Genomic DNA, 20,152 nt, shown 5'->3' with positions numbered 1-20,152 from the left:
GAGGTGAGCATCATTGTCACAGGGAGCAAAAGGGGCCAGTCTGGCACGGTCTGTTTGTGGTGAGCCTATGTTGTTTTTTATCTGATCGTCTTCTGTGTTAAGTGGACACGGATCAGCCATGACTCCCCACTCTAGACTCTGGGCTAGGACTGATAAAGGCCACCAATTTCTAGTTTAAGGTACTGACCTCATCCTCTTTGAACATTTATTCAATATGTGACTATGTTTGTTTTCTCTGCAATTTTTCTGTTTTCCAAAATTCTTGAAAGATAGTCACAGTGGTTGGGTACCCTTGTGAATGGGTTATTTTTGTGTTTTGGAAGTTATTTTTGAACATGAAGATTTAAACATATTGAGTGCTTATTACCATATTTGTTGAAATTTGGGGGCTAAAGAATAAATTTAATTTATGAACAAAACAAATGAGACTGAATTGTCAGTCTGTAGGATCCTTCATTTGAGGATTAACATTTTAATCCACTTGTTTTGAAACGATTAGATACTTGGCCTTATCAGTAAGGGCAATTATATCACTATTTCCCAGTTTTGAATCCCTTAAAAACTGGCATTCCAAGGTATCTAGACACCCTTCTGATACTTGGAGACTTGCTTAAAGAGGTGATATAAGACATACTAGTGGAAAATAACAGGTTAGAAGGCAAAGCTGTAATGGATATTTGTAAGTTATCAGTACAGTTCAGCTAAATGGAAGGATTGGAGTGGGGCATCTTCAACTTTCCTGTAATGAATTTCTCAAATGATAATAGCTTTTTTGATTTTTCTATTACACTCTTATACCACTTGAGTCTGCTAAAATAAACTATCCCTATGGGAAATAGTCTCATTCAAATAAAAGCAATCAATCCCTGAAGGTTGTTTTGTCTTTCCTGCTGTTGTCCTCAAGAAGCCAGCCAGTGGTGGTGGTGGTGGGGGAGTGATTGCATATCTTCATGACATGTGCAAAACTGGGATGTTTAGTCTCAAACTGGTTCTGTTTGTACTGGCTCACACTTGATTGACAGCTCAAGTGATGGCCTAGGCACACTGGATTTTGGATTTCTCAGTGCTCTGGTGGCCTCCAAAGTTGCTATGTATTGACCAGAACATGTGATCCATTCTTGTGGCTTTCTAGTATCTACAGAAAAGATAGTCCATCCCCCTTTGATGACTCCGCTTTCTTTCAGTTCTCCCTGAAGACTGATCTAAGAACTTCTGCAGGGTCTCCTTCCAGTCACCTGAATGCTACATAGTTATCCAGTGCAGTTGACTCATGTATACTGCTATGGTTTAGATCTAAAACAATGCCCAAAGCCTCATGTGTTTGGAAGGTGACTGGATTATGGGCACTGTAGGTGACTTACTGGAAGAGGTGGATCATTGCGGACATGACCTGGGACAGTGCATCTCCTTCCCAATTCCTCCCTTCACTCCCTTTCCTTCACCATGGAAAGGCTTTTAGACTAAAAAATAAAGGCAAGCTGGCGTCTGCTGATGTTCAACTTTGCTGCCTCCTGTCTGTCATATCATGAACTGTTTCTCCTTTGTGAAGCCCCTCTGCTATTCTGTCCTTGGATAGCTGGCTATGAACTAAATCCTCTACAAACTGTGAGCCAAACTAAACTTTTTCTCCTTTAATTCGTGAGGGTCAGGTATTTTATCTCAGCAGTGAGAAAGCAATTAAAATACTGAACAAACCTCTTTTCCTTGTAAGTTATTTGGCATATAGTATTCAGTTATAGCAAAATAGACTCAGACAGGAACGGAGGAAGAATACCCTTTCTTTTGGTGCTTCCCCTATCTATTTATTTAAAAATCCTCATTTTCCAGTCAAGGCATAGAGGAAGGAAAGGCAGGAATAAATTACACCACTGACTCTGGGCCTTCTATCATTTCTCTTCTGTGCCCTTGAAAATTTCTCCTAGGCAATGAAAAGAGCTGGCTTTTTTTGGTTCCCCCAAATTATTACTGGTTTCTTTGTAGCCCCAGCTGAGCTATCACCATGGGTGGGAGTATCTTCTCTACGTTGAAATCATTCTTTCTTTCTCAGCTGAGTGTGCAGAGTTTAGATGTGGATAGGCTAAAGGGAATACTGGAGAATTTGAAGAGTTTTGTATCGAGGGAATGCATGTCCTGATTTTCATGGTCATCCTGGTGCTGCTTATTGCTTTGAGATATACAAGTCCTTCCTTACCGTGACTCTATCTGACCTCTCTAACAAAGCACCTGGCATGGGATGGGGCACTGAGGTTATATCCTTCTCTCTTTCTGGCTTCATTCATATAGGAGTAGACAGGTATAATTATGGTTAGACAAGAAAATAGAAAATTCCAGTACCTTTTCTTTGGATGATAAGAAAATGTATTTTGCGCTCATAAAAATCTCCCATGAATAGCTGTTCTACTCTTGGCAAATGTGTTTGAATTCTGCAGGTTCAGAAGCATAAGCCCTAATGTGGCGCATTGGATCAGGGAGGATATGGCTCTGCGTCAAGGTAGGAGAATGGATTTGAAGCTGGAAGGCTGAATTCCTGATCCATGGTAGTAACTTGCTGGGTTCACTGTGCCAGTCACTCACCCACTGCCTGCCTGACTTCTGTGTATCTGAAGGGAGACAAAAAATGCTTGTGTGGCTAACACTCTCAGAGCAAGCTGAGCCGGGGGAGGGAAGTGACTGCAGGTTGCCTATGCCTTGCCCCTATCACTTTGACCTCTTTTCTATGTATGCTCTGCCAGATGCCTCTAAAAATATAAATCTACTGGCCCCACAGTTCCAGGGCCACGTGACTGCAATCCAACTCCCGAATCAAGCAGCCAAAAGGAAAATATCTCTCTCACTATCCCATGCCTCCTACCCTCCTCAATGACGCAGCAAGAAAGCAAGGCCAAGATTAGGGACAGGAACTCCCAGATGATAAAATTAAGTTGTCTCCCACAAAATATTAGGACAATTTGTTTGTAATTGTTACTTATGTATTTATTTATTGTTTGCTTGTTTGTGACAGGGTTGCACAATGCAGTTCAGGCTGGCCTTGAACTCACTAGGCAGCCTAGGCTGGCCTCCAATTTGTGACAATCCTTCTGCCTCAGTCTCCTGAGTGCTGGGATTATAGGCTTGCATCACCATGCATAGTGTTTTTCAAAACACAACATAAATCTCCTATTTTTTTTTTTTTGCTTTTTTTTTTTTTTTTCTTTGCAAATGGGTGTTGAACTCAGGGTCATGCACATGGTAGGTATGCTTTCTGCCACTAAGCTATATAATCAGCCTCGGGTTTTTTTTGTTGTTGTTTTGTTTTTTTGTACTGAAGACTGACCCTAGGTCCTTCACACTGAGTTACATGGCAGCCCTTTTCATTTTTCATTCTGATACAGGGTCTTGATAAATTGTCCAGTTGGGACTCAAACTTTTGATCTTCCTGCCTCAGGCTCTCAGAGTGCTGGGTTTAGAGGCATGTGCTGCTATGCCCACGTCCATTTATTTCTTTTAAATTGTTAAAATTTGTTTGGTTTGTATGCAAAACTAAAGAAATAGGCGATTTCTTTCCCATATTATTTCCAACCATTATCACCCCTTTAGGTTTGTTGAGATTTATCTCCTGCCAACAGAAAGGTCACACTTAGGTCTCTTTCAGCCCCAGGAACAGCATCCTCGTCAGGCTGGGATTTTGCCTGGAGCTAAGGATGTGCAGGAATCCTGTGCTCTATCTTAGAACCCAATAGCATCTGAGTTCATCTGAGCATTGGCAAGGCTGGAAGTGACTCCCAGACTCTTAGCCAGACTTAAACCAAGGATGGGGAGCCAGAGAAGCAAGGACAAACATGTTTTCCCTTGACAAAAAAGGCAAAACATGGATAATGACCTCAGGTCATGCTAATCAGAGACCAAATCTCAGAAAGGATTGTAGCAATATTTTATATCTTATTTATGGTGTTGGGTACCTGGATATATATATTTTTCAAAACTTATAGGATGTTTATCTATGAATTGTGCATTTTAGTATACGTAAAAAATAAATGTTTTAAAATGTAAGTGATGAATGAGTTAGTGCAGTTATGAGTCTTCCAAGATCTTGCAAGATTACTCCAGCAAACAGAAATTCTGAATTTCTGTGTTCTGATCAATATCACAGGCTCTTACAGGATGTAATCACTTTGAGTCTAGTTTTTTTCATTCAACGCAATGTTTTGACATTTATCCATATGGTGTTTGTCAGTATTTCCTTTTATTAAGTAGAATTTCATTGTAGAAGTTTGTTTGTCCACCATGCTTATTCATTTCCCCATGGAGAGTATGTTTTGATTTTTTACTCTATGAACAAAAGTACCAAAATAATCTGGTATGTGTGTTTAACTTTATAAGGAGCTGCTGAAGTTTTTCCAACATGATCATACTATTTTAAATCCCCCCAGCAGCATGGTCACATATGTAATGGCCAGTCTTTGTAAATGTAACCATTATAAAGTGTGTGCAGTGGTATGTCACTGTAGTTTTCAAATTCAAGATGGTGTTCAGACCCCAATAGAAAAGCTAAAGCCAGGAAATTCCTAGAAGAAAAAATAGGAGACTATATTTTCCAAATGGAGTGAGCCAAGACTGTTATTTTCATGCTGCTTAATGATGCTTAGCATCTTCTCATGTGAGACACTGTACATTCCTTTTTATACAGTATCTGTCCAACTTGACATAAAATAAGTTCATCTTTTTATTACTGAGTTGTAGTATTTTTCTTTTCGTACTTTGTGATTGAGTGTTTTGGATACATACATTTAATTTCCCAGTTTATCAATTTTTATTCAACGGACTTCTTTTGCATTCTCTAGCACATCTGTTTATTCCATGTTGAGAATATATTTTCTGATTTTTCATCTAAGAGCATTCTAATGGAGACTTCTATTCCATCTTGAATAACTTTTGCTTATAGAGGGTGATGAAGTTGAAGCCCTATTGTTTTTCCTATAGATGTTCAGTTGATCAAGCACTGGTTTTTGAAAAGTTTTTCTTTCCTTCATTAAATTGCGCTCAGACAAAAAAAATTGCATTGACACATTTTGTTAGAAATCAGTTAACCGTATAAATGAGTCTATTTTTGGATTTCGCACTAACTTCAGTTGATTCACTTGTCTATTTCTAAGTCTCTGGCCTTACTTTGCTAATTACCATAGCTTTAGGATATGTTAAAATATCCAGGTGTACATGCCTTTAACTTTGCTTTTCCTCAAGACTGTGTCAATTCTAGATTCTTTATATTTCCATATAAATTTTGGTTTCAGCATGCAAATGTCGACCATAAAGACTTTTGGAATGTTAATGGGAAGTGTATTAATACTATAAATCAATTTGGGGACAACTGACATATTAAAATATAATCTAACCCACAAGGATCTTTATATTTTATTGATTTTATTTACTAAATTGAAGTATTTTCCCTTTGGAGGATTCTTCGGAATATTCGAGTTACATAATCCTGTGGTATATGAATACAGATTATTTTACATTTTCTTATTTTTAATTTTTTATGCCTTTGTTAATTTTTCTTGCTTTTTTGCCTTGGCCATGACATTCAGGACAATACATAAAAGTGGTGGGAGCAAACGCAGTAGTATCTCAGTACACAAATGCTTGTTTGGGAAAAATTCAGTTTGTGAACAGAAGCATTTGACAGAACTTTGCTTATATTTGCAAACACCATGCTAGGTGACAAACACTACCATGGCCATCTTCTCTGCACAGATATGACCATTTTCCCCAGAATCATGGAATGAATTAAGTTTGTGAACTGAGGTACACTGTATTTTTAGTTTGTTTCTAATCAGGAGGACAGGAACTTAATATTTCGTTGTCACATCTAATGCCATATTTACCAGTGTTTATTTTCACAAATGGTTTTTGAACTTGTGGGTTGATTAATTTGATTTTGAATTATTTTGGCATTATTTCTCAGATATTTTTCTGACCTAATTCTTCTTTATCTCTGGCAGTTCTTTTCTTCTAACTGTTCTTATTTGGATCCAGCCTTCATCCTTAGGAAACAGCCACAACTTCCTGCTTGGCAGTGAGACCTTGTTTAAAACTTCAGTGTATCCAGGCTTTTTTTCATCAACTGTCCTCCAGTAGCCCCATAAGAAAATATGATTCATACGCATGATTAATTAGGTTTTTCTTGCTATTGCCTAAAGATCATGTACATATTGCATTTAGCAGCTTTTCAGATATCATGTCTACAATAAGTGAGTAAAAAGGAACTGTTCTTAAAACTGTAGAAGAGAGCATGGGGAAATGCTACATGACACAGGGCCTGGCCAACAATCACCTGAAAAATACAGGCATTAAAAATGAAAATAGATAAATGGGATTATATCAAACTAAAAGCTGCTACATGGGGAAGGAAACAACCAACGGATTGAAGAGAAAACCATTGGAGTGGGAGAAAATGGTTGCAAATATGCATGTGATAAGGAGTTAATATGCAAAAATACATACATAAGGAATTCATGTAACTCAATAGCAAGAAAAATACTCTAGTTGAGAAATGAGCCTGGTTTCTTATCTATTTATCTGAATTAGAAGCTGAACTCATACACAATTCACTCCTCTACTTGAAGGACTACAGTTTCACAAGGGGGCAGAATTTAAACTAGTGAGTGGCAAATGCTCTAATGATCACCCAGGGTCCTAGGAGGACACAGGTGAAGAACACTTGACAGTGAGAGTCATTAAAATGCTCCCCAGTGGGGATGGTGGCTGTATGCTGACTTTTGTATAGTAGTAACTCAGACAGATTAGTAATATCCAGGCAGAGGGATAGGAGAAAAAGCATAGGGAAACAAGAGGCAAACAGGAACCTGATCAGCAAAAAGGGTGAAGGATTAACTGTTCAGATCACTATCAAATGGTAAGAATGATATCATTTCTTAGGGGCTTGCAAAAATTAAATGAGATAACACACATGTATACCTTGTGCCTGTCGTAGTGAAAGTTTATAGATGTTAGCAGTGGCCAGGTAGTATTACACAGAAGATCTTGCAAGCCAGGCAGAGAGGTTTAACCTCATTTTGAAAGGAAGCTGTTGATAACTTAGGTAGTGAATATGGAAGCAAGACTCAAAGAAAGCACATGGTGATCTGCAGCACAAGCCTTCCAAATGCATCTCAGAAAAAGACACACAAATGCCATGTCTGAGAAAATGCTTATCACTAATCATCAGGGAAATGCAAATTAAAACTATGGCGAGATAGCACCTTGCGTCTGTTAGAATGGTAGTTGTCAAAAGAGAAAAGATACAGAGAAAAGGGAACCCTGTACATTATTGGCAGGAATGTAAATTAGTACAGCTATTATGGAAAACAGTATGGAGATGCCCTTAAAAATTTAAAATAGAGCCAACATATGATACAGTGATACCAATACTGGATATATATGAAAAGAAAGTGAAATTTATGTGTTGAAAAGCTATTCGAACTCCTATGTCCACTGCAACGTTATTCACAATGGCAAGACAAGGAATCAACCTGTCTATCACAGATAAAAAGATAAAGCAAATGTAACATACATACACAATAGAACACAGTTCAGCTTTTAAAAGAAGGAAATTCTGCTCCTCGTGACAACATGGATGTACCTGGAGGGTTTTAAATGAAATGAGCTGGGTACAGAAAAACAAAAACCATATGATCTCTCTTATGTGTGGGATCTAAAAAGATTGAACTCAGAGAAGCAGAGACCAGATTGGGGTTACCAGGGACTGGAGGCCAGGATGGTGGAGAGAATTTAGTGAAAGAATACAAAATTTCAGTTAGGCAGGAGGAATAAGTTCCAAGATCTATCACACAATGTCTCACTATAGTAAGTAACAATGTATCATATTGTTGAAAATGGCTTTAGAGAAGATTTTACCCGAGCCTGACAAGCATGTAAGATGATGCATATATTAACTGGCTCCATCTAGCCATTCCACAGTATATATATATATTTCCAACAAAATGGCATGTTGCACATGATAAACCTACACAATTTTTGTCAATTAAAAGCAATTAATTTTTAAACAGAAGGTCTGTTGTTTAATGATTCTGATCTTTGTACTCATATTTTAAAATTCATACTAATAATCCAGCAATTTTAAAAATTGCATTTTTAAATAAAGTGTGCAATTCTATGATGACACCTCAGCGAGGTATTTAGATGGGTGACAGAGTAGCAATACACACTATCAACTCAGTTACTTCTTATTGAATGTGTGATCAAAAGACAGGTGAATCTCTTTTTTCTTCCCTTTGGCTCACCCTCTAGGGAGACTCTGAGAGGAAAACAATTCCTTTCCTCTCTGGACCTGAGTTCCCTAAAGAAAAGGGTGAGTTGGCATGGAGCAGGAAAAGCAGGACCAAACTGGCTCTTATTGCAGAGCTGGAAATGATGGCACCTTAGTTACTTTTCTCATTGCTCAAACAAAATACCTGACATCCATAGTTAAAGGGAAAAAGATTTATTTAGTTCACAGTTTGTAGAGGTTTCAGTTCAGCTGGCTCCAAGGCAGAGTAGCATGGCAGAAGGGCAACAGTTCATGGTGGAAGACAGAAAACACAATAAGGGAGGATACGAGATTCTTTCTGTGCTTTATACTGTATGCAGGCTACCCGCCCTAGGGCAGGTGTAGCACTCACACTCTCATCCTCGATTCTAAACCACTCAATGGGCTGATTTACTAATCATACCCCCTTCATCCCATTATCACACATTCCAGAATTGGCCACCTCTGAAAAAAAATCCTATGACCACATGAAACTTTGGGGAGACATCTAGACTAAACCACAACAGTGTTCATCCCAGGTAGAGTGATGGGGAGTGGGGACACAGAAGCCCCTGCAGCTCAGGCTGTGGCAACAGAGCTTTTCTATCCAGTGTCTTTCCCATTTCCAGATCTTTAGTTTTGGTTTGAGGGTAGTACCCTCTGAGTAAGCCAAATAGTTCTCAAAGTTAAGCAGCCAACCTAAGAAGTCAGCTACATGGTCCCTTGCGGTCTGGCATAGTCTGCATGTCTGAGAACAGGTCTTATTGAGTATCTTCATCTTAACTCTCTCTAGTAGTCTTTCTCAAATTTCCTTACTTAAATGACCAGCAGATTCGTCCTTCGATCACCTTGCTATCAGTGTTAGAATCATCTTCCTCTGTGGGAGTGTGAAGAGAGGAACTAGAAGAAGGAACTCTGCAGTCTGCTCAGCTTCTCAGCGGTTTCTGCGGCTGAACATAGACAGGATGCCTGAGGGTTGGTGCTGGTCTCTCACCAGGTGCTGAGCTACGATGCTTTGCTGGTGTCCATCCCTGAGTCTCCTGGGGACAGACAGGGTTCATTGCAGAAACCTGGCATAGATTATGGGCCCAGTATTCTTCCTGGAAAGATTATATTGGAATCATTAGACTTGAACCTGCTCACCCCCTTTTAGACTCATTCCACACCTTTTGTGACTGGGAAGTTCAATAACATTTATTCAAAACTCAGAGGAGGAACTTGAGCATAATTAACTTAAGGAGTTAATGAGCAGTGTTTAAATGGTTTGCTGTAGTGAAACTCACCTTGGTGACAATTTATGAAGTTCGAATCTTATTTTATGCATGAACAGCATTAGCTGGACCCACATGGAGAGGATTAATGATTCTTCATACTTATGGGGAACTGGAACTAGAAAATACTCGGTTTTAATGATATTTTAGAGAACTCAATAGGTTGTATTATGGTATAGATTTTCCGTTGTTGTCCTCCTCCCTCAGTTATGAAAGAACTACTTTAGAGTTAAATGTATTCACCAGCCATTTAGTACACTAAGACACACTGTATATTTAATGTTCCACTTTATTGCTTGCTGAAAGAAATAAATGCATAACAAAAATGCTTTGGAAAATGGTTAATTTTTCATCTGTTGATTTAATGTGCAATGGTTCAATAAGGCGAATCGCCCTGGTCTACAACTACTGAAAAAGAGAAGAATTACCCGCACTGGTATGTTGAATCTGTGAATATTAAGTTTGTCAATGTAATTTATGACTCCGCAGGTAATATACAGGTAATTTGCATACTAATTGCTATGGTGGAAGCCAAACGACTTTAATTCTGTAAATTAGTCTGCCTAAGCAGAAGCCTAGGATTGCCTCTCTGAGCTGGGAAAGAGGAGGCTTGTTAGGGTGAGAAAATGGAGCTCAAGCAGGTGGCACCTCAGTTCCCCGGGCCCCCTGCTGGCAGGCAGGCGATGCAGTGACAACACAGCTCCTTGATGGCCTCCTGCCTGCTTCTCTGATCCAAGCCCAGTTGGTTTTTCAAGCAATTCAAATTCAGAAAACAGAAGACTGAGGTCAAAGGAGAAAAAACCCTGTCTGTGTGTTGAGTAATGGACACAAATAGGAATTCAAAGGCAAAGAAAACCATCCATTCTAGCTTCCTAAGAGGAGTACTTTCAAGTTTTGAGATAGGCGTGTGTTCAGTGAGAGGCTTGAGGCTCTTTTTGCATGTAGGAGTTGGAGAGTTTGGGGGAATTCAGTGATGCTGCAGAGAGATGTTCAAGAGCAAATCTTGAGGGAGAGTTTTCTGGTAGAAATTAAACAGGTTGAAAGCTTTTATTATTGCCAAGGGCACAGGGTGTTAAGCACAGTATATGTGAGCATCTCCTTTAGGAGAGTAAGGTAGCAGTGGCCATCAGAATCTAAAAGTACACTTACCTTTTGAGGTACAATCCATTTCAGGAAATGCATTTTATAACAATATAAACCCTACGAATCTTAAAATGCAAAAGCAGCAATTCCACATGATTCAACCTAATATAAGGGTGTTCATTAGAGCATCTTGCAATGATGCAGTTTGGAAAGTGACTGAGTGTTCAGCAGGAGGAGACTGATAGCATAATGGTACATATCATATGAAGTTTTTTAAGAGTGTGACCTATGCCTGTAATCCCAGCTATATGGGCGGGTGAGGCAAGAGGATCACAAGTTCAAGGCCAGCCTGGGCAGCTTAGCAAGGCTCTGTCTCAAAATAAAAAGAACTAAAAAGAGCTGGGGATGTAACGTAGTGGTAGAGCATCCCAGGGTTTAGTCTTTAGTACCTCCAAAAAGACATAGTTGTATAAGATTACACAGAATCTTATTTTGCCTTATTTATTTATTTTCAGTCCTGGGGATTGAATTTGGGGCTTTATCTTTGAACCTCATCCCTAACCCTTTTAGTTTTTTAAATCTCAAAACAGAGTCTTTCTAATTCACTAAACTGCCCAGTTTGGGCTGGAACTCATGACCCTTCTGCCTCAGCTTTCCGGAAAGCTAGGATCGCAGGCCTGCACCACGTGCCCGGCTCTGGTTTTAGCAAGTGTCTTTAGAAAGAGTGCTGGGTGCATATGTACTTACATGTTTGATGTGTGTGGAGAGAAAAAGACTGGATGGCCACATCCTCATTTTTAATCATGGCTGCCTTTTGAAAGTGGGGCTCAGGAGAGCTGGTGGGAAAGATGTTTTTAAGCCTTTTATGTTTGAATTCCACATAGTCAAAGCTCTTGATATAGCTAAAAGCACCCCTACAAAGTAGGATAATGAAAATGAAGCCTAAAAGCGATGGGGAATTTATCCAATTAAAAAAATGACTTGTGATCTATATTAATATTCAGTAACTAGTGTTTGCTTTGTTTGGCATATCAAACTTGCCATACCAAACTTTTAAAAAATAGTATGCACCTATAAATTCTGTATGTTGATATTTTAGGAATGGTGGTAAAATTAAGATAGATATTTTATTAAAATGAGCTGTATGTGAATCAAATGAGGTGCAACAACTTAAAGAGTATTGCACCAGGACCACTAAAAAGACAAATAACTGTAAAAATAGCACATATAAAGGGCTTGAAAAGGCACATGAGGGCATGAAAGTCATGAACACAACTAGACTGGTTCACTAATTAAAGATACCATTTATCTTTTTTTCTGCTCTGCTGCTGGTGTTTTACAGAAGTATAATTTATATACAATAAAATTCACAAATCTTGAGTGTGTGACTTGATGAATTTGTGAAATATTTTTAGCAATGTGCTGATAAACTAGCTCTCTAGGAGGAAAAAACCTCGAAAACATGATTTGTAGCATTTGTTGATTTTCCTGTTTTAAATACTTTCACCATGCCCAATTTTAAGCTAGCAATGGTTTGACAACTGGCTCACAAAAATTTCCCAATTACATAAGAACACCCTCTTAGGAGCATAAGAGAGAAACTCCAAACACTGTTGGTTGTAGTGAGCCATCCGCCACCACCCAAATCAGGATGTACACCCCAGTTTCTCTTGCTGCCCTTTTCAATGAATTCACCCCTTACCTTCCCTAGACAAATAGCAATTCTGACTTTTATTACTGGAGACTGGTTTTGAACTTCACATAAAAGAAGCTATAATGCAGATATCCTTCTGTTAGTAGATTCTTCTGTCTCACTTAATATTTCTGAAATTTGTTCATGTTGAATTGAGAACACCATTTTTAAATCATGTGTTTTCTCAGAAGTCATTTTTCTATGTTCTTGGATTGATCTTTGATCCAGTATTAGAATAGATTTGGTACTTTCAAAACAAAGTTTTCTTCCTTTAAAACTCCTCTTTCTTACCTCTCTTCCTAGTTGTTCAGAATATAATATGGGCTTTCCTGCAAATAGGAAACAGAGAAAACAGATTCTGTCACAGTGTTTCTAAATTTCTCATATTTTATCAGATCTCATATTTTATCAAGATGAGAATCAAGCGGTAAAAAAATTATAGTCCAACGCTGGGCGATGTTTACCAGTCAATCTCTCTTTTCATGGTGTGTGTGTGTGTGTGTGTGTGTGTGTGTGTGTGTGTGTGTGTCTGTCTGTCTGTCTGTCTGTCTGTCTTGTGAATTGTGAATTTCTGAATATGGTCACATCAAAGCCTGGCCAGCAGATGCAGAGTATATACCAATCAGACTCAAACCTGGAAACAGCCTGACTTCAGTTCACAAGCTGGGAATGTTTTCCACGGCAACACCCCGGGCTGATCAGAAGGACATTAGAAATCAGAGGCCAGTGCTGTAGGCTCACTTCCACGCAGAGGCCCTGGGGGCTGACAGCAGGCACTCTCCAAATAAACTGAAGAGCCCTATTCCCAGGATGCTATACTCTGTCAGTAAGAATTTCTGTAACACTTGGTAATTTTGTGATATTTTTAGCCATTTCCTCAAGGTTTTCCAAAATAGCTTCTTCCAACTGCCCTAGAATTGCTATTGTTTTTACCAAAAAAAAAAAAAAAAAAAAAAAAAAAATGATGGCGACAACAGAATCTTGAAGCACTGAGCATTTCAAATGATGTAGTCCTACTGGGAACCCAGTCCCCTTAAAATCTGATAAGCATTTATCTAGGTGTTATTTAGGCCTAGGTGAAAACTGAAAATTGGAAATGAACCTCAGGGAAGAACTGAGCACTTGCATTGGTTGGATTTTTACTACAGAGCTAAATTTTGGGGTTAAGATAAAATGTTACAGGCCCATCACATGCTCCTTCCCTTTTAACCAGGATGGGGCTAGAGTCCTGTAATCCCCAGATCTTGAGCACAGGTCTCAGGACTGCCCCAAGTGTGCCCTGGGATCAGGAGTGCATGTCTGCTGCACCTCAATTTCCAGAAGTGGTCTCTCTCCTCTGCAGTTGTCTCTCCCTAGCTGTCAATCAGGGTCAGACTTATATTTGGTGTTGGCTTTTTCAGCTTTATCTGGCTCTTTTTCTATTTCTTCCATTCAGGTGTTTCCACTAATAAAGTCTTTGCATGTTTTTCAGAGTGTCCGGATGGATGCAGGCTATTCATCATGTCCTGTGAAGCCAATGTTAGGTGGGTGATGACCAGCCTCCTGGATCTGAAGCTCTCTTCCGACCCTGGTGTCTATGATCCATGGTCTAAGTTCCCATGAAGTGCCCTCCCCACTTGTCAGGAGGATCCTCTTCAACAGCAGACTTGACTGTGACCCCAGAGACTGTGGGGAAGCTGCCCTCACTGTCACATGGCTCCATATCCTTGCCTACCATATGTTCCCATCTATGCTGCTGTTGTAGTACACAGGACCGCTCTCTGTCATCAAAGGAACACTGAGCTTGAAAGTAACAGCTAAGGTGGGAATGAAAGATTCAGGACCAGTAGCCTCAGCTACCCAGGATCAGCTGAAGTACAAAGGTTGTGCATCAAGGCAAGCAAGGAGTTAGCCTATCACACACTACTATGCTGGAGGAGCCAAAGAAGAGAAAAGACACCAAGACTTATTGTGTTTCTAACTTCATTTTTCTGGCTTTTTGGTGACCCAGTGACTGAGAAGCCTCCAGGAAAATAACAGAGCAAAAACCCTAACACCTGTCTCTTTTCTGTACCCTCAAAAGACACCAACTCATTAGTCTGCAGAATGAGGGCTGAGTCAGTCGGGGAAGGAAAGCTGCTTTCTTTTCCAGCAGAGCTGGGCATTGTGGGTTGCAGGGACTCCTTGGGAGGTGGTTTGCTCCAGGCTAGCAGGGAACCTAGTCCTTGTAGAGTGAGGCCACCCTGAGCCCAGGTCAGGCCAAGGTCTTGCTAGAGTCAGGCAGCAGAGCTGTAGGCTGGGTTCAGATTACAATGTGGAGACCAGAAGCCCTCTTGGTATCTGAGAATTGGAACAGGATTGGGGTCTAGAAAGGAATGGATTATGTTGTCCAGGACGCACTCTTGGAACTCAGCAGCATGAGGCTTTGCCATACCACTCTTATCTCTTGTTCTTGAGGGACGAAGAGGAAGATTTGTGTCTTGGACTATTATTTTGTCTTTCTCTCACTACGGATCCATCAGGGCTGAATCTGCTCATGTGCAAACTAGTACAGAAATGTGTACAGGGAGATGGTTAGTTTTACTCAATTTTACAAAAGGTTTTACTTGATTTTACAAAACAATTAGATATGTTTTCATTAAATGATGCGTTGGGAGGGGGAAATAGAGAAATCCTCAAACTTGGAGGACAGGGAAGGAATAAAGACAAATCATAGAATTTTGGCATGCACTTAATACCATATTTTAAGAACAAAATTAAACTGTTCTTTGGATCTAATCATAAGGTCTCCCTAAGAACATAGACACACATGTCAAACAGAAACCGGACACACTAAATTAGCGCCCAGACCCACAGTCTAAAATATAGGCATACAATTTGAATACCAATTATCCCTTCACCAAACCTAGCAAATAACAAGCTTTACTGAGTAAGATGGTCTCATTTTGATTCACTCTGCTCTTGCAATCTTTGTAGCCAGCAGTGATTTAACATATCTTCTCATAGCTTCTTTCTCTCTCAGGAAAGAAGTTGTTCCCAAAGCTAAGCAGAAGTCTTGGCAGAGGTCTCTAAGGTTGCCCCATTATAGACTGCGGGGCTCAGATGAACTCTCTCATTTCTATTCTGGATGCGGTTGCATGCATATTAGCCCACAGGTGCATGCTTTTTATTTTTAAAAAATCACAAGGGAAGTAGGGTTAGGCCTTGGAACAATTTGTTCCATAGAACTGAGTGAATCATCGTCTATAATGAGCAGTGTTGGCCAGAGCTGCCAAACACTGAACAGTTCTGTTCATCAATTATGCAGGGACCCACTGCTTACCAAGGACAGCCATTAGCATAGTCAGGGCTGATTGGCTCTTGGTCAGGGCCTAGTAGAAGGATACAGACCTTCTTGCCCTTCTGATTCAACAGCGGTGTGCATTTTCAGGGGGAAATAAGGGGCTCAGAGAAGGAGAATTTCAACCGTGAGTTCTCTTCCCTTGACCAAGGCTCCCTGCTACATGATGTGGCCATTCTTTTGTAAGGACCAGGAATCTGAAGGGAGTTCCTCACTCCCAGAGCATCTCTGGTTCAGGCACCACATGTCTAGGATTGTGCCAAGTCTTTGCTACTCAAATTATAGGCTGTGGAATGTGCTTGGGGCTTGCTAGAAATGTGGACTGTCAACTCCACCAAGACCTAAAAGGTCAACGTTTGTGTTAATTGAAGTTTTAGAGCTCTGTAGGAAGTGACATAGTACTAGGTGTGGGGAATATAAAGAATTTGGCTCTGTCTTTTCAGAGCTGAAATCTGAGGTGGGGAAGGACTGATGAATTAGATGAGAACTCATTCCACCAGGATAGCTGTGTAGAGGTCTGTACTGATCATAGATAACAAAAGGGACAGTGGTGAACTCCACCCAAGGAGAAGGGCATACTGAGAGGTAATGATTTACCAGGCAAAGACAAAACAGCTCCATCCTATCACCCCACCCGGGAGGGTTGTCTCCTGACATTGTTTAGTGCTGCTGTGGATTCCTTTGGATTTTGCCATTCACCTTTCCAGTGGTTGTCACTTCTGCTAACACTGCTTCTTCTCCGTGTTCATTTTAGAACTCTTCTTTACTCTACAAAGCCCTCCTCTGGGATTCTGTTGTCTGTGGAACCTTCAGTAGACTACTCCTGGAGAGAATTAATAATTTTCTACTTTGGTCTAGTCTTGCACTTTTAAATATACTGGGTTCTACCAGTATTTGTTTCTGTCAGATTCTGTTTTATGTGTCAGTCTATTGTCATCATTTGCTTAATGTGGCCTTTAAAATGGTGGTTCTAAGTGTATTCTTTGCATGCAGGAAACATATTGATTTGAATCTCCACATTGGCACATAAAAGGATTACAAGGTTGTTTTCAAAATTAACTGGGAAAAGTCTTGAAGGCATGGAGGCACTGGGTGTGTGGAGCTGTGGTCCAGATTCAGCACAGAGTGAGGAGACACGACTATCTTCTGTGGCAGGGATGTGGAGGCTGAATCAAGAGAATCTTTCAATGCTCCACTAGGAGCTGGAGTCTGAACTCTGAGAAGCCATGAACCCATGGTCACAGCAGGGCAGCCAGGTAACCCGGATGATGGTTGGACAATTGGGAGGGAAAATAGTCGGTACTCTGACTGGGCGGGTGACGTAGTAGTAGAGTGCTTGTTTAGCATACACCAAGCTCTGGGTTCAATTCCCCAGCACTTTCAGAAACAAACTGAAATCCGGTAGTAGATATGTGGCATTAGCAAGTGACCTTACAGTCGCAAGATCAAGGCTTGGGCCAGGGCACTGTTGGAAAGGCAAGCAAGCTTCAGCAGAGCAGACACAGGTGGGTGTTGACAAATTCAACTTTCTGGTGAACTCGGAGTAAATGAAAAGTCATCCTTTTGGTCTTTACCAGTATTGACGAGTCTTTCTACAATGCCTTCTTTCCTACCCAAGTCATACACTAGACAGAGCATAGTGTCTGGCCTTTGGGTGCATTTCCACATTACAGAGACTACAGACACAGATCGCTAAAGAATAGATAATGGTGAAATAATTATGCAGTGACTGTATGCACATCAGTCTTCCTGGGCCTTAGAATCCTTCTGTGAAGCTGAGGCATTTTTCTATGCACTCATAGTGGCCAGGCAAACTGATGCAGCCACTGTGGAACCCAGCTAATTCAAAAAGAAGGGGAAATGGTTACCCCATCACCCATCACTCCCATAACCAGTAGAACTAAAATATGTTCAAATGGAACCCATGCATTAATGTTCATAGCAACTCGATTCATCAGGGCAAAAAAGTGGGAATAATCCAATGCCCATCGACTGCTGATATATTTAAAATGTAGTATATTCATCCCATGGACTGGATTGTTGATAAAAGCAAATGATGTGCTGATACGTGCTGCAACATGGTGAACCTCGAAAATCTTGAAAGATAAGGTGAGAAAAAGCCAGAGGCTAGTGGTCTCACATTTAGGATTCCATTGTATGGAATGCTTAGAACAGGTGAAACCCAGAGACAAACAGTGGAGGCTGTGAAGGGGAGAAATGGGGAGAAATGTTTAGTGGGTCCACACTTTCTTTATGGAGTGATAAAAATATTCTGGCCTAAGTCATGATGGCTGCACAACTTGTGGGTTTACTAAAAACCACTGAAATATGTGCCTTGAAATGGTTAAAAATGGATGAATTTTATGTGATATAGATTTTTATCTCAATATTTAAAAAATGAAGTGAAACTTAAATGTCTCAAAGATTTCTTGGAGCTCCTATTCCAATGTAAGGAAATATTTCTAATGCCTAGTAAGTGTTCAATAAATATGTGTGAATTGAGGTGGAAGAAACAAGATGTGTCTGCAGGGTTAGCCAATTCCCTGCTTGTGGAGCTATGTGGTCTGATGACATCTGCCAGATCCTTGCATAGTGTGGCCCTTGGGACAGGGTCTCCTTTATAGGAATCCATTTCATGGGAGATGTGCTGGCATGGGCATAACAACCCATCTGTCAGAAAAAAATTAAAAATGTGATATACATGTATTTATTTATAAACAGTGTGTAGCTTAATTTACAGATAATAATGAAATATAGAATGCTTTCTGCTGTAATTCCCATTTAGCCAAATGATGTTCACAGAATGTTTTGATGACTTTTGCTGAACTCTTATATTTGCACCCAAGCCATGATTGCAATTGAACTATTATTTAGCAAATGAAGTTGTGTATCATTCTCTAACTCTGTTTCCAATAAATTTATTGTCATTACTCTGATATATAATCACTCTACTAAATTATTTCTAACTCAAGTAAAATTATACCCATTAAGTTGAAACCTCCTTCTGTTTTGGCACTGTACATGTCCAAATTTTGCTTATTTGCAGTGCTTTGAACAATTTCTCAGCTAAATTGGATCATAATTTTTTGAATACTGGAGAAATATTTCTTTCAGCAGCACTGGCCATTTGAGAGATACAAATTTAAACGACCCTGAGATTTCACTGAGATGGCTGCTATTAAAAAATCAATCAATAATGAGTGCTGGAGGGGCTGCAGGGAAAAAGGAACCCTTCTCTATTGCTGGTGGGAACGCAGGCTGGTGTAACTACTGTGGAAATCAGTGTGGAGATTCCTCAAAAAAGTAGAATGGAAGGTCTCATTCAGCCCAGCTATTCCTCCTGCTCGGTATCTTCCCAAAAGAATTAAAAACATCATACCACAGTGATGTATGTGTACCCATGTTTATAGCAGCATAGCATGTCTTGGAAACAACCTAAATACCCATCAACTGAGGAATGGATAAAAAAGATGTGGTAGTTCTTTACGGCTGTATACTATTCAGCCATAAAGAATGATAAACTGGACATTTTTATAGGTAAATGAATGTGCCTTGAAAACATATTTACATTGTGAAATAAATATGTCACACATGCATAATCATCACATTGTTTCATTAGTATGATAAGGAAAATATGTGTATTTTGTCCCAGAGAGAATGACTTCTGCCAAGCAATGACTCAGGCCACAGCTGCCTTCACTTTAACTAACCCACTGTGAACCATTTTTAGTTGACTTTTGGGTATCTTGAGTTATTTTTGATGTGCTATAAGGTTTGGGATTTTTGCACGTGAATATCCAGTTGTTCCAGTATATTTATTGAGGATACAATCCTTCCTCCACTTAAATGCTTTTGCATATTTGCCAGAAATCAATTGTCTGTTATGTAGGTATCTATTTTGGGATTTTATATTGGTACTTTGGGGTCTGTCTACCTTGATATCAATGCTATTTTGTCATGATTGGTGTAACTTTGTGATAAGTTGTGGGATTGGGGAGCGTTGGAGCTCTAATTTTGTTCTTTTATCAAAGTTGTTTAGACTATTCTGAGTCTCTTATTTTTACATAAATGTAAGAATCACAGTGTTAATCTGTATGAAAAATGACGTTGACAGTTTGACGAGGGATTGTGTTTTCTGATCTTTGTTATTTTCTTCTATTCATCTTTGGTTTCATTCTGTCTTTTAGTTTTAATAAAAAAGAAATATGTCTTCAGTTTTTGTGTGTAATGGTTCCAGCAAGACAATTTTTCAGTTTAATTTTCATTATGAACATTTTGCCTTTCATCTTGTTCAGCCAACAAAACAATAAATCAAGCCCTGAGTTATCTCACTTTGCTGATTTCATGGCTGAGTGGAAGCTTCCACCTAATAGCACTGAATCCAGAGGAGGAGGAACAACAGCTTGGCATGGCAGGGCGTTTCCACACTGCGGAGACAATAGACACAAATCATCCAAAGGACAAATAATGGTAAAATAATTATGCAGTGACGAGTTCAGCTT

General features: G+C 39.7%; 1 long non-coding RNA gene across 1 annotated transcript in view; it reads left to right on the top strand.

Annotated features, from left to right (window-relative positions):
• The window catches only part of LOC134478121 (uncharacterized), a 47,903-nt gene extending 28,036 nt beyond the window's left edge, over positions 1 to 19,867 (top strand). Inside the window, exon 2 of the long non-coding RNA XR_010050554.1 lies at positions 13,803 to 19,867. This is a non-coding gene — a long non-coding RNA (uncharacterized LOC134478121). The remainder of the gene's footprint in view (positions 1 to 13,802) is intronic.
• The last annotated feature ends 285 nt before the right edge of the window (positions 19,868 to 20,152 follow it).

The sequence above is a fragment of the Cavia porcellus genome, unplaced genomic scaffold, assembly GCF_034190915.1.
Source record: "Cavia porcellus strain 051 isolate PalLab524CR breed Dunkin Hartley unplaced genomic scaffold, mCavPor4.1 scaffold_11, whole genome shotgun sequence".
In the NCBI taxonomy this organism is placed as follows: Eukaryota; Metazoa; Chordata; class Mammalia; order Rodentia; family Caviidae; genus Cavia; species Cavia porcellus.
This window is presented reverse-complemented; position numbering and strand designations above follow the sequence as displayed.